The following is a 10,367-nucleotide window of genomic DNA, read 5'->3' as shown; positions in this document are numbered from 1 at the left end:
AAGATAGTATGCAGTCAAGTCAGCGGAGATTTCGAAGCGCATGACATAGCCATGCAGCAATATCTATCGCTTGTTCACAACCTCGCTGACCAGTTTGAAGCTTTTCAAATCTCCCATGTAATGCGGGGGCAAAATAAGAAAGCGGATGCGCTAAGCAAACTGGCTGCCTTGGCTTTTGATCATATGGGGAAGAAAGTTCTAATAGAAGAACTCAATGCGAAATCCATTGTTATGATGCCTTTAGTGGCACCAGTTGAGGAATCAAGCTCAACATGGATGACGCCCATCGTGGCTTTTCTGCGAGATGGCACTTCTCCTGCGGATTCCGCTGATGCAAAGAAAGTCCGCGTTAGGGCACCACTGTATGCCCTTGAGGGTGACGTCCTATATCGAAAGAATTATTTGGGATCGCACTTAAGGTGCATTGGCCCGAAAGAGGCGGAGGAAGTTGTACACGAGGTGCATGAGGGTGCATGCGCACTCCATTCGGGGCACAGGTCCATTGTGTCAAAAATAATGCGGCTAGGATATTATTAGCCCACCATGTACGCGGATACTGCGCGCATAGTTAAGCAATGTGAATCATGCCAAATACATGCACCTATTAGCAGAGCACCTGCGCATCCAATGATACCAGTCTCCTCACCGTGGCCATTCTGCAAATGGGCAATCGACATAGTCGGACCATTCCCAAAAGGCCGAGGTAATTTTATGATTTATTTTCTAAACATGTTACTCACATCAGTACCTTACGCACAATCTGCACACGCAGGAAACATCAAATTCTTGATTGTTGCAATCGACTATTTCATAAAGTGGGTCGAAGCGAGACCGCTGGCAGCAATCTCAGGAAAAAGGGTGCGAAATTTTGTATGGGAAGACATCGTCTGTAGATTTGGTATACCAAACGAAATTGTTAGTGATAACGGTACGCAGTTCGCGGGTGACCCTTTTCGCAGCTGGTGCGCGGAGCTTAATATTAAGCAAACTTTTACATCTGCTGCGCATCCGCAGGTGAATGGCCAGTGCGAAGTCACCAACCGGGATATAGTAGCTGGAATCAAAGCTAGGTTGGGTCATGGTCGCGTTGGTTGGGTGGATGAACTACCGAAGGTTTTATGGGCGCATAGAACAACACCCAAAGCAAGCACTGGTGAGACCCCGTTCAGTTTGGTCTATGGATCAGAAGCTGTTGTACCCACAAAAATTGGGGTACCAACGTTCCGCATACAAAATTTTGTTGAGCAAAGTAATTCTGAAGCTTTGCGGTAAAATCTTAATTTGCTGGAAGAGCGCAGACTCTCTGCCGCTGTCAACGAAGCAAATAACAAGCAAAAAATTGCAAAGTACTATAATCAGCGTGTGCGTTCGCGCTCTTACAAGTACGGTGACTTGGTTTGGCGTCAGAACGACGCAAGTCATGCTGAGGATACTGGGAAACTGGGCCCCCGTTGCGAAGGTCCATACAGGGTAGCGAAGGAAAACAATACCGGGGCATACCATCTCGAGACATTAGATGGAAAACCTGTGAAACGCACTTGGCATGCGACGTTATTGAAAAAATGTTATAGGTAGCTAGGTGGACCTGATCACTCCAGTTTATTGTAGCACATTATTTTTTCTATGTAATTTCTGTCCGTTTGGATGTGTCGCAGTTGTAATTGTGATTAATGCCAATTAAATATTTACTCGCGCATACTTTTGTTGTTTAAATCTTTTTTGTATGCGGTTCCTGCCTACTTAAGGGGTGTCCTCTAGCCCCCGTGCGGCAGAAGCCTGTTTGGTTACAAGGCTAGACGCTAACGGCAGGCAAAGGGAATTGGTTTTCCCCTAGCCAAGCACCACGCAGACTAGATGGCTGCAATGTCGACTTAAAAAATTACAAGCATTGGTTTGCTTGTGTGTAATTACTCTCGCATTGGTTTGCTTGAGGAACTCTTAAGCATAAAGACATTGGCTTGTTTTTAGTTGCGTTGCTACCATACAGCTACCGTGCACCTCTAGTACATGACAAAGCAAAAACGTAGTAGCTTCTGAGTCTAAATTGTTAAAGGTAAATTGTTAAAGTATTGGTTTATTTTACGCAGTACCATCCGCATACGCATGAGTTTTGGTTAACTATGCGCATGGGCATGCGGTTCACCTTTTGTTTTGATTCGCGATATATAAACAAATAAACACACTACGCATGCATAACAGAAATATATATACATCAAATTAAGTTGTTACATAAATGGTAATTGTTTTAAACGCCTGTCCATCACTGGACCTATGGCTCAAAAATTGTATTTACAATTGCCTGCCTAAGCATAGGACTTACGGCGCTAACTATTACAACAAACTAAAACTCCTCCTTGAGGAACCCATCAATCGACATATTAGGGTCTGTGGCAAACGCATTAATTAGGGGGATCGGGATGGCAGTGATGGCTTCTTCCGCTTCCATGAGCACCGCAGCCGTACCCTCCTTCAATTTTTTCTGCACGACGTCGGGGTACGGCGGTGTGAGCCCGCAGGCTTGGATCACCTCTAGCACTGCCATATTGATTTCATGGTCTTTAACTGCGTCAACATAGGCGTTGAACTTGTCGGACACAGGATCGGAATCCATTACCTTCTGCGCAATGGTAGGAAGAGCGGTGCGGAGTTTTGTCAAGTCTGCCTCCGCTAGCTCGCGACCTGTAACCGCGTCATCCTTTTCCCTCATCACCCTTTCCAGCTCCACCCGCAGGCGCTTCGCCTCCCCCTTGGACTGGTCAACCGCCCCAACCAGCTCGCGGTTTTTCTTTCTCTCTTCAATCAGTGTAGTTTTGGTTTCCGCCGCGGTTAACTCCACCGCCTTGTACGCTTCTTCTGCGGCGTCCCTGTCTTTCTTCACCTGATCAACCCCCGCTTGCAGTAGCCCTAGCTCTGTTTCTTTCCGCACGGCCACTTGATACAAGTTAGTGGAACGGCGGGCTTGATCCGCAACCATGCCAAAAAAGACGAGGCCGTTTTGGACGAAGGCGTTGAGCGCCTGATTAAAAGGCAGTGCGGCTAGTTGGTTGCGGAACTCAGCAGGGAAGATTTGTTAGAGGAAGGGGGATTGCTCTGCGGCGTTTTCCGCAGATGACTGGGTGAGCTACGCCAGGTTCACCAATCGAAAGCTACCGTGTGGCGGGGTTGGTGTAGACTCGGAGTCCAGGTTTATCGTCTTGTCCTTTGACTCGACGGTAGCTTCGAGGTCCGGATTGACCCGCGGTGGGGTGTGATGAGTCTCTTCAGCATGCCCTGCGTATTCATAAATGGTTAAATAAATGCAAACTAAGATGTGCGGTATGCGCGCAAGCAGAACTCTTACCAGAAGATGGGGGAGGTAGATCCGTAGAACGGGGTTCGATGGGAACGAATTTGTCGTTCCGCTTGTCTTCCCTCTGTTTGGGAGTGAGTTTCTTCTTCTTCTGTTGGGATTGGGAGGCTTCGGTGGCCTTGCGCTTATTGCCGGAGGTGGCAGGTGCATTCTCGCCAGTCTTCTCCTGCTCTAACAGCTGGTTCACATTCTGTTTGCGGAAGGCGATGCCCGCAATCTCCTCCGCAGTCAGTACTCTCTTCATCTTCATCTCTGCAAACATGCACGCATGCGTTAGAACACATAAATAGCAAACTGTTGTTAGTGCGTGATTATACTATTCCTACCCTTTCCATCCGGTCCGACTATGGCTGGACGCACATCCTCCCATGGCCAGTGTGCGGATATCTTCCCTAGCCGCAACATCATGTTCCCGTATGACCGGTGCACCAGCTGTGCGTTAGCGCACTCCGCTAACAGCTTTGTTTCCTCGTCATCAAGGACCGGGGTTTTGTTCACATCCTTTTCCACCTTCTCGCACCATATAAGCGTTTGCGGAAAAGCGGTACCAACTACAGTTTGGTCAATGAAAAAGAAAGTTTCTTTCCAGTTACCCGCATTCGACTTTGGGGTTTTGGTGAAATTTTGACGAGCAAAGAAGGTGAACCAGTATTTGTGGTGATTGGCTAAGCGGTATAGATGACAGAAAACTTTAACCAACGGAACCCTATCGAGTGCGGCGCACCACATTTCAAACAGAACTATTTTGCCTATGGCATAAGGGTGTAGTTGTCCTAATCCCACTCTGAAGTGATCTAATACGCCTAGGAAGAAGTCGGATGGGGGAACCCTAAAGTTACCATGCTTGAACGCATGTTCGTAGATGGCCACCTTTTTCTCCGGTGGCTCGTGAGCACGCTGATTGGGCAAGGGTGTCACCGGATTGTATTTTGCTAACGGCGGGTATTGTTTAACTAAGTGGTTAATATGTTTCTGCACTATAATCGATCTGACACTATCTACATAGGTTTCGTTAGCCTTTGTCATTTTCTATAGAATGGTTGGAGAATCACTAACCTTTAGACGGTGGCCGGAGTATTTAGGATTTGATCGAAATTGAATGTAGCAGCGTACTGAGGAAGCTTGGAGCAGAAAAATGGAAATGTGTGTAATTTGGGGCTATTTATAGAGACGATTTGGAGCCATGGGTTGGAATGGGTTTATTGTGGCTGTACACGTGTTCAGCGATCAACGGTTAGCATTTTGAGTGCGTGTGAGGATGTCAGATGGGTATGGTTACCTATGAGCATGTGGCTGACACGCGCCTGCCAACTGCCACTTTATGTCTTGTCAGCCGAATGGTCTTCTGCGACAGTGACAGGCATTAAATGACCTCGAAAGCCGTTTTCTTGTTTTTTCCGCTTAATAGTTTGATGTCATGTGTCTTGCGTCATATAACATCAAACTAGGGGGACATAATGATACCGCAACCCGCATGCGCACCTCATATGCATGCGGGCGCTTAATAGTGTGCGTATGCGTGTGCTTGTGTGCGCTATGCGGTATGCGGATTGTATCTGATTCCTTTGTTCACGGTACAGCGGTTGCTTAGCTGTCAAGTAAATATCTTTTCCATAATTATATCCGTGATTCGGGGGAGTTAGTTATGGATGAGGTTATTGATAATGCTAAAAATGAACATATATTTCATAGCATTATTCCTCAAGAAAGACAAGCTTTTAGTTGCAATTGTTCTATTTAAAAGTGATATTCGTTTAAATAATAAAAGGTGAAGACAAAAGACAGATTCGACGAATTGAAGACACAAACGACCAAAAAGCTCAAAAGTACAAAAGACAATCAAAGAGGTTCCAATTATTGATGAGAAACGTCTCAAAAGTATAAGAGTACAAGATTCAAAACGCAAAGTACAAGATATTAAATTGTACGCAAGGACGTTCGAAAATCCGGAACCAGGACCAGAGTCAACTCTCAACGCTAGACGCAACGAACTAAAAATTACAAGTCAACTATGCACATGAATATAATATAGTATATAAATAATTCTTAAAAATTATATATATATTATATTAATATTTAAAATCGTCGGCAAGAAAGAAGCCAAAGCTGGTGAGCTGGAATTTCAAACTCCGCGACTCGCGGAGGTTGAAGCCAAAAAATGCCGCGATTCGCGGAGTTCACCTGGACTCAAATCCCTATAAAAGCAAACGCAGTTTGATCACAAAAATATAAAAATAATATATATCAATCTCTCTATATCTATACGTAATATTTATATTTATAATTTATATTTTAATTTTAATTTTAAATCCTAATAATAAGGGTATGTTAGCGAATGTTGTAAGGGTGTAAGTCGAAATTCTGTCCGTGTAACGCTACGCTATTTTTAATCATTGTAAGTTATGTTCAACCTTTTTACATTAATGTCTCGTAGCTAAGTTATTATTATGCTTATTTAATCCGAAGTAATCATGATGTTGGGCTAAAAATATTAAAATTGGGTAATTGGGCTTTGTACCATAATTGGGGTTTGGACAAAAGAACGACACTTGTGGAAATTAGACTATGGGCTATTAATGGGCTTTATATTTGTTTAACTAAATGATAGTTTGTTAATTTTAATATAAAGATTTACAATTGGACGTCCCTATAAATAACCATATACACTCAATCGGACACGATGGGCGGGGTATTTATATGTACGACTAATCGTTCATTTAACCGGACACGGGAATGGATTAATAGCCACTAGAATTATTAAAACAGGGGTGAAATTATGTACAAGGACCATTGGCATAAATGTTAACAAATTATTAAAACCTTGGGCTACACTCAGTCGACATCCTGGTGTAATTATTAAACAAAGTATTAAAATCTTGTTACAGTTTAAGTCCCCAATTAGTTGGAATATTTGACTTCGGGTATAAGGATAATTTGACGAGGACACTCGCACTTTATATTTATGACTGATGGACTGTTATGGACAAAAACTAGACGGACATATTAAATAATCCAGGACAAAGGACAATTAACCCATGGGCATAAAACTAAAATCAACACGTCAAACATCATGATTACGGAAGTTTAAATAAGCATAATTCTTTTATTTCATATTTAATTTCCTTTATTTTATATTTAATTGCACTTCTAATTATCGCACTTTTATTTATTGTTATTGTATTTAATTGCACTTTTAATTATCGTACTTTTTAATTATCGCAAGTTTATTTTATCGCACTTTTATCGCAATTTCATTATCATTATTTACTTTACGCTTTAAATTAAGTCTTTTATTTATTTCATATTTTACATTTGGTTTTAACTGCGACTAAGCTTTAAAATCGACAAACCGGTCATTAAACGGTAAAAACCCCCCCTTTATAATAATAATATTACTTATATATATATTTGTATTTTTATAAAATAAAACTAATATAGCGTTAAGCTTTGTTTAAAAGATTTCCTGTGGACCGGACCGGACTTACTAAAAACTACACTACTGTACGATTAGGTACACTGCCTATAAGTGTTGTAGCAAGGTTTAAGTATATCTATTCAATAAATAAATAAATATCTTGTGTAAAATTGTATCGTATTTAATAGTATTTCCTTGTAAAATTTAATAGTATTTTATACCCCTTAGCTTTAACTATCAAGTATTTTTGGCGCCGCTGCCGGGGAATTTAAACGCCGGAAGCGCAACGCTAAATATATATATAAAAAATGATTTTTATTTTTAGTTTACTTTTATAAAAATACGTTTTTGTAAAAATACGTTTTAAATATTCAAAAACATAAAAATAAAAAAAATAATATAAATATTTTTAAGAGTTTGTTAAATATTTAAGTTTTATAAAGTTTCTTTATTTCTATTTTATAAAAATATAAGTTTTATTTAAATATTTTGTGTTTATTTAAAACATAAAATTAAAAAACCGAAAAAATATATATATATATATATATATATATATATATATATATATATATATATATATATATATAAATCTAGTTTTAAGATTTTTATTTATAAAATTATAAAGTATTTCTATTTTTATTTTAGTTTTTAAATATAAGTTTTTATTATATAAATATTTTTATTTAAACAGAAAATATAAAACAGAAATTAAAAAAAAAAACTGAAACGAACGATTTTTGTCCTGCACCTGATCTGAAATTTGAAACCCCGCGACTTGCGGAGTTTTCCAGCTTCGAGAACCGCGACTCGCGGAGCCACTCTGACACGGGTACACAGAAACCCTAACTGCATTTATTACGGAGTAATTATTATTATTAATTTTTAATTAAACATTAATTAGTTTTGTTAATTTATTATTAAGTTTAGTTTATTTATTTAATTTGTATATTTAGTTTATTTAGTTTAATTAAATTGTAAAATTAATAGTTTTAATAAATAAATAATATAAGAATAATATTTTTATAAAAATTGTAATTTTTGCAACTTTTAGTATATTTTTATATTTTGTCTCTTTTTAATTGTTTTAGCATAATATTTGTATTTTTCGCTCGCATTTAGTTTTAAACTTAGTTTTTGCCATAGTTATTTTTATTTCTAGATTTTTAGGCTTTGTCGTAAAATCCCTTAAGTGCTTTTTCTTTAGACAAAGATTTAAGTGCTTTAGAATTTTGCGACGCCTTTTTAAATTTTAGTACCTTTTTAAGTTATTTCCATTTTGGATATAGTTTTACTTGTAAGCTTTAATATTTTTAGACACCTTTTACCTATGTATCAATTATCATTCCAATTAGTAATCTGAATTTGCGATTATAATTTTAAGTTAGTGGTAGTAATAAGGTTGGGTTAGGCAAGTGTTTTAAAGTTTTATAAGTCACTCTTTTTATTTCTTATTTTTCGACGCCTTTTATTTTTTCAAGTCTTTTTATTTTTCGACCTTTTTCGACGCACTCTTTTTCTTTCTTATTTCTCGCTATTCTAGTTTTAGGACATAGATTTTTTTTCTACTTCTTATCTAAAATTCTTAAAATTACGAAAATTTATTTTAAGTGGTTAAATTGATAGACATCAAAATTTTCTGGTTCGTAGTAATAGTTGGATTTGTACGTGGACCGGGTTATTGGAGCCAAACAGTCCTCAATTATATTGAGACCAAACGAATCCTGCCCCTCTGCTGCATCTTTTGGCTATTCGAAACGTGGGTAAAATCAGAAAAGTCTATTAATTGGATAACTTATATAATTTTTCTTTCCTTTTTAAAAACTAATAGGATATTTAGTGAATGCACCGAGCAAGACGTTCACCACCTTTTGTACGTTCACTACCTGTAACTAGATCAAGACATTTAGCAAATATTACCGCCGTTGATTTTTCTTTAGAATCGTCATCCAGTCGACCAAGTACTCCAATTCAAATTTCCGATAATCCATTTTTTGAACCCGACATCACAATTGAGAATCCGGAGAATATTCAGGGACGATTCATAGATCCTGAACCATTAAATTTTCCTCCGGAACCACCAATCATTCAAACAGAGATTGTTGAGGAACGAACCATTAAATCAGAATCTTATAGTGATTCAGATTCAACAAATTCAATTATGGAAAATCTAGAACCTTTAAGTATGGAAGACCGAATGAGAGCTAAACGTATTGGCCAAGGTCACGCAATTACTCATCCAGACATTAATGTGCCAGATTATGAAATCAAAGGACAAATTCTACATATGGTGACTAGTCAATGCCAATTTAGTGGTGCGCCGAAGGAAGATTCAAATGAACATATTCGTACCTTTAATAGGCTCTGCACACTATTTAAAATAAGAGAAGTGGAGGATGAACAGATATATCTCATGTTATTTCCCTGGACTTTAAAGGGAGAAGCTAAAGATTGGTTGGAATCGTTACCTGAAGGGGCGATTGATACATGGGACGTTTTAGTTGAAAATTTTCTTAAACAATTCTTTCCGGCATCTAAAGCCGTAAGACTTCAAGGAGAAATTGTTACGTTCACACAGAAACCGAATGAAACTCTATATGAGGCGTGGACAAGATTTGGAAAGTTATTAAGAGGATGTCTGAAACATGGTTTAGACACCTGTCAAATAGTGCAAATATTCTGCCAAGGATGGGACATCACTACAAGAAAAGACATCGATATAGCAGCTGGTGGTTCCATTATGAAGAAAACCGAAACTGATGCTTATAAAATTATTGATAACACTGCTTCCCACTCACATGAGTGGCACCAAGAAAAAGATATCATTAGATCATCTAAAGCCGCTAGAGCCGATTCTAGCCATGACTTAGATTCCAATTCCGCAAAGATAGATGCTGTCGAGAGACGAATGGAAAAGATGACTAAGGATATTCACTCAATACGAATTAGTTGTGAGCAATGTGGAGGACCACATTTGACAAAAGATTGTCTCAGTATTGAATTAACAATGGAACAAAGAGAGAATATTTCATACATAAACCAAAGGCCTGAAAATAATTATCAGAATAATTATCAACCGCCAAGACCTATTTACAATCAAAATCAGAATTATAACCGAAATATTCCATACAACAACCAACAAGGTCCTAGCAAACAACAAGTATCTAACAATACTTACAACCATCAAAGACCTAATTTTCAAAACAAACCACCACAAACCGATGATAAAAAGCCGAATTTAGAAGATATGATGACGAAGCTAGTTGAAACTCAAACGCAGTTTTTCACATCTCAGAAACAAACTAATGAACAAAATGCTCAAGCATTTAGAAATCAACAAGCTTCTATTCAAAATTTGGAACAAGAAGTAAGTAACCTAGCAAGGTTAATAGGTGAAAGAAACCGGGAAGTTTACCTAGTGATACAAATGCTAACCCCCGGAATGAAACAGCTAAAGCCATTACCACAAGAAGTGGTACAACACTTAAACCACCTGAAATACCTGTAACTTCTGATGAAGCTATTCCTACTCCACAACAACCACAACCTGAACAAGATAAGGAAAAAGAACCGGTAGTTGAAAAGGTTAATGAAGATAACACAGTT

The sequence above is a fragment of the Rutidosis leptorrhynchoides genome, chromosome 5 (assembly GCF_046630445.1).
Source record: "Rutidosis leptorrhynchoides isolate AG116_Rl617_1_P2 chromosome 5, CSIRO_AGI_Rlap_v1, whole genome shotgun sequence".
NCBI classification, from domain to species: Eukaryota; Viridiplantae; Streptophyta; class Magnoliopsida; order Asterales; family Asteraceae; genus Rutidosis; species Rutidosis leptorrhynchoides.
Note: the sequence above shows the minus strand (reverse complement) of the source record.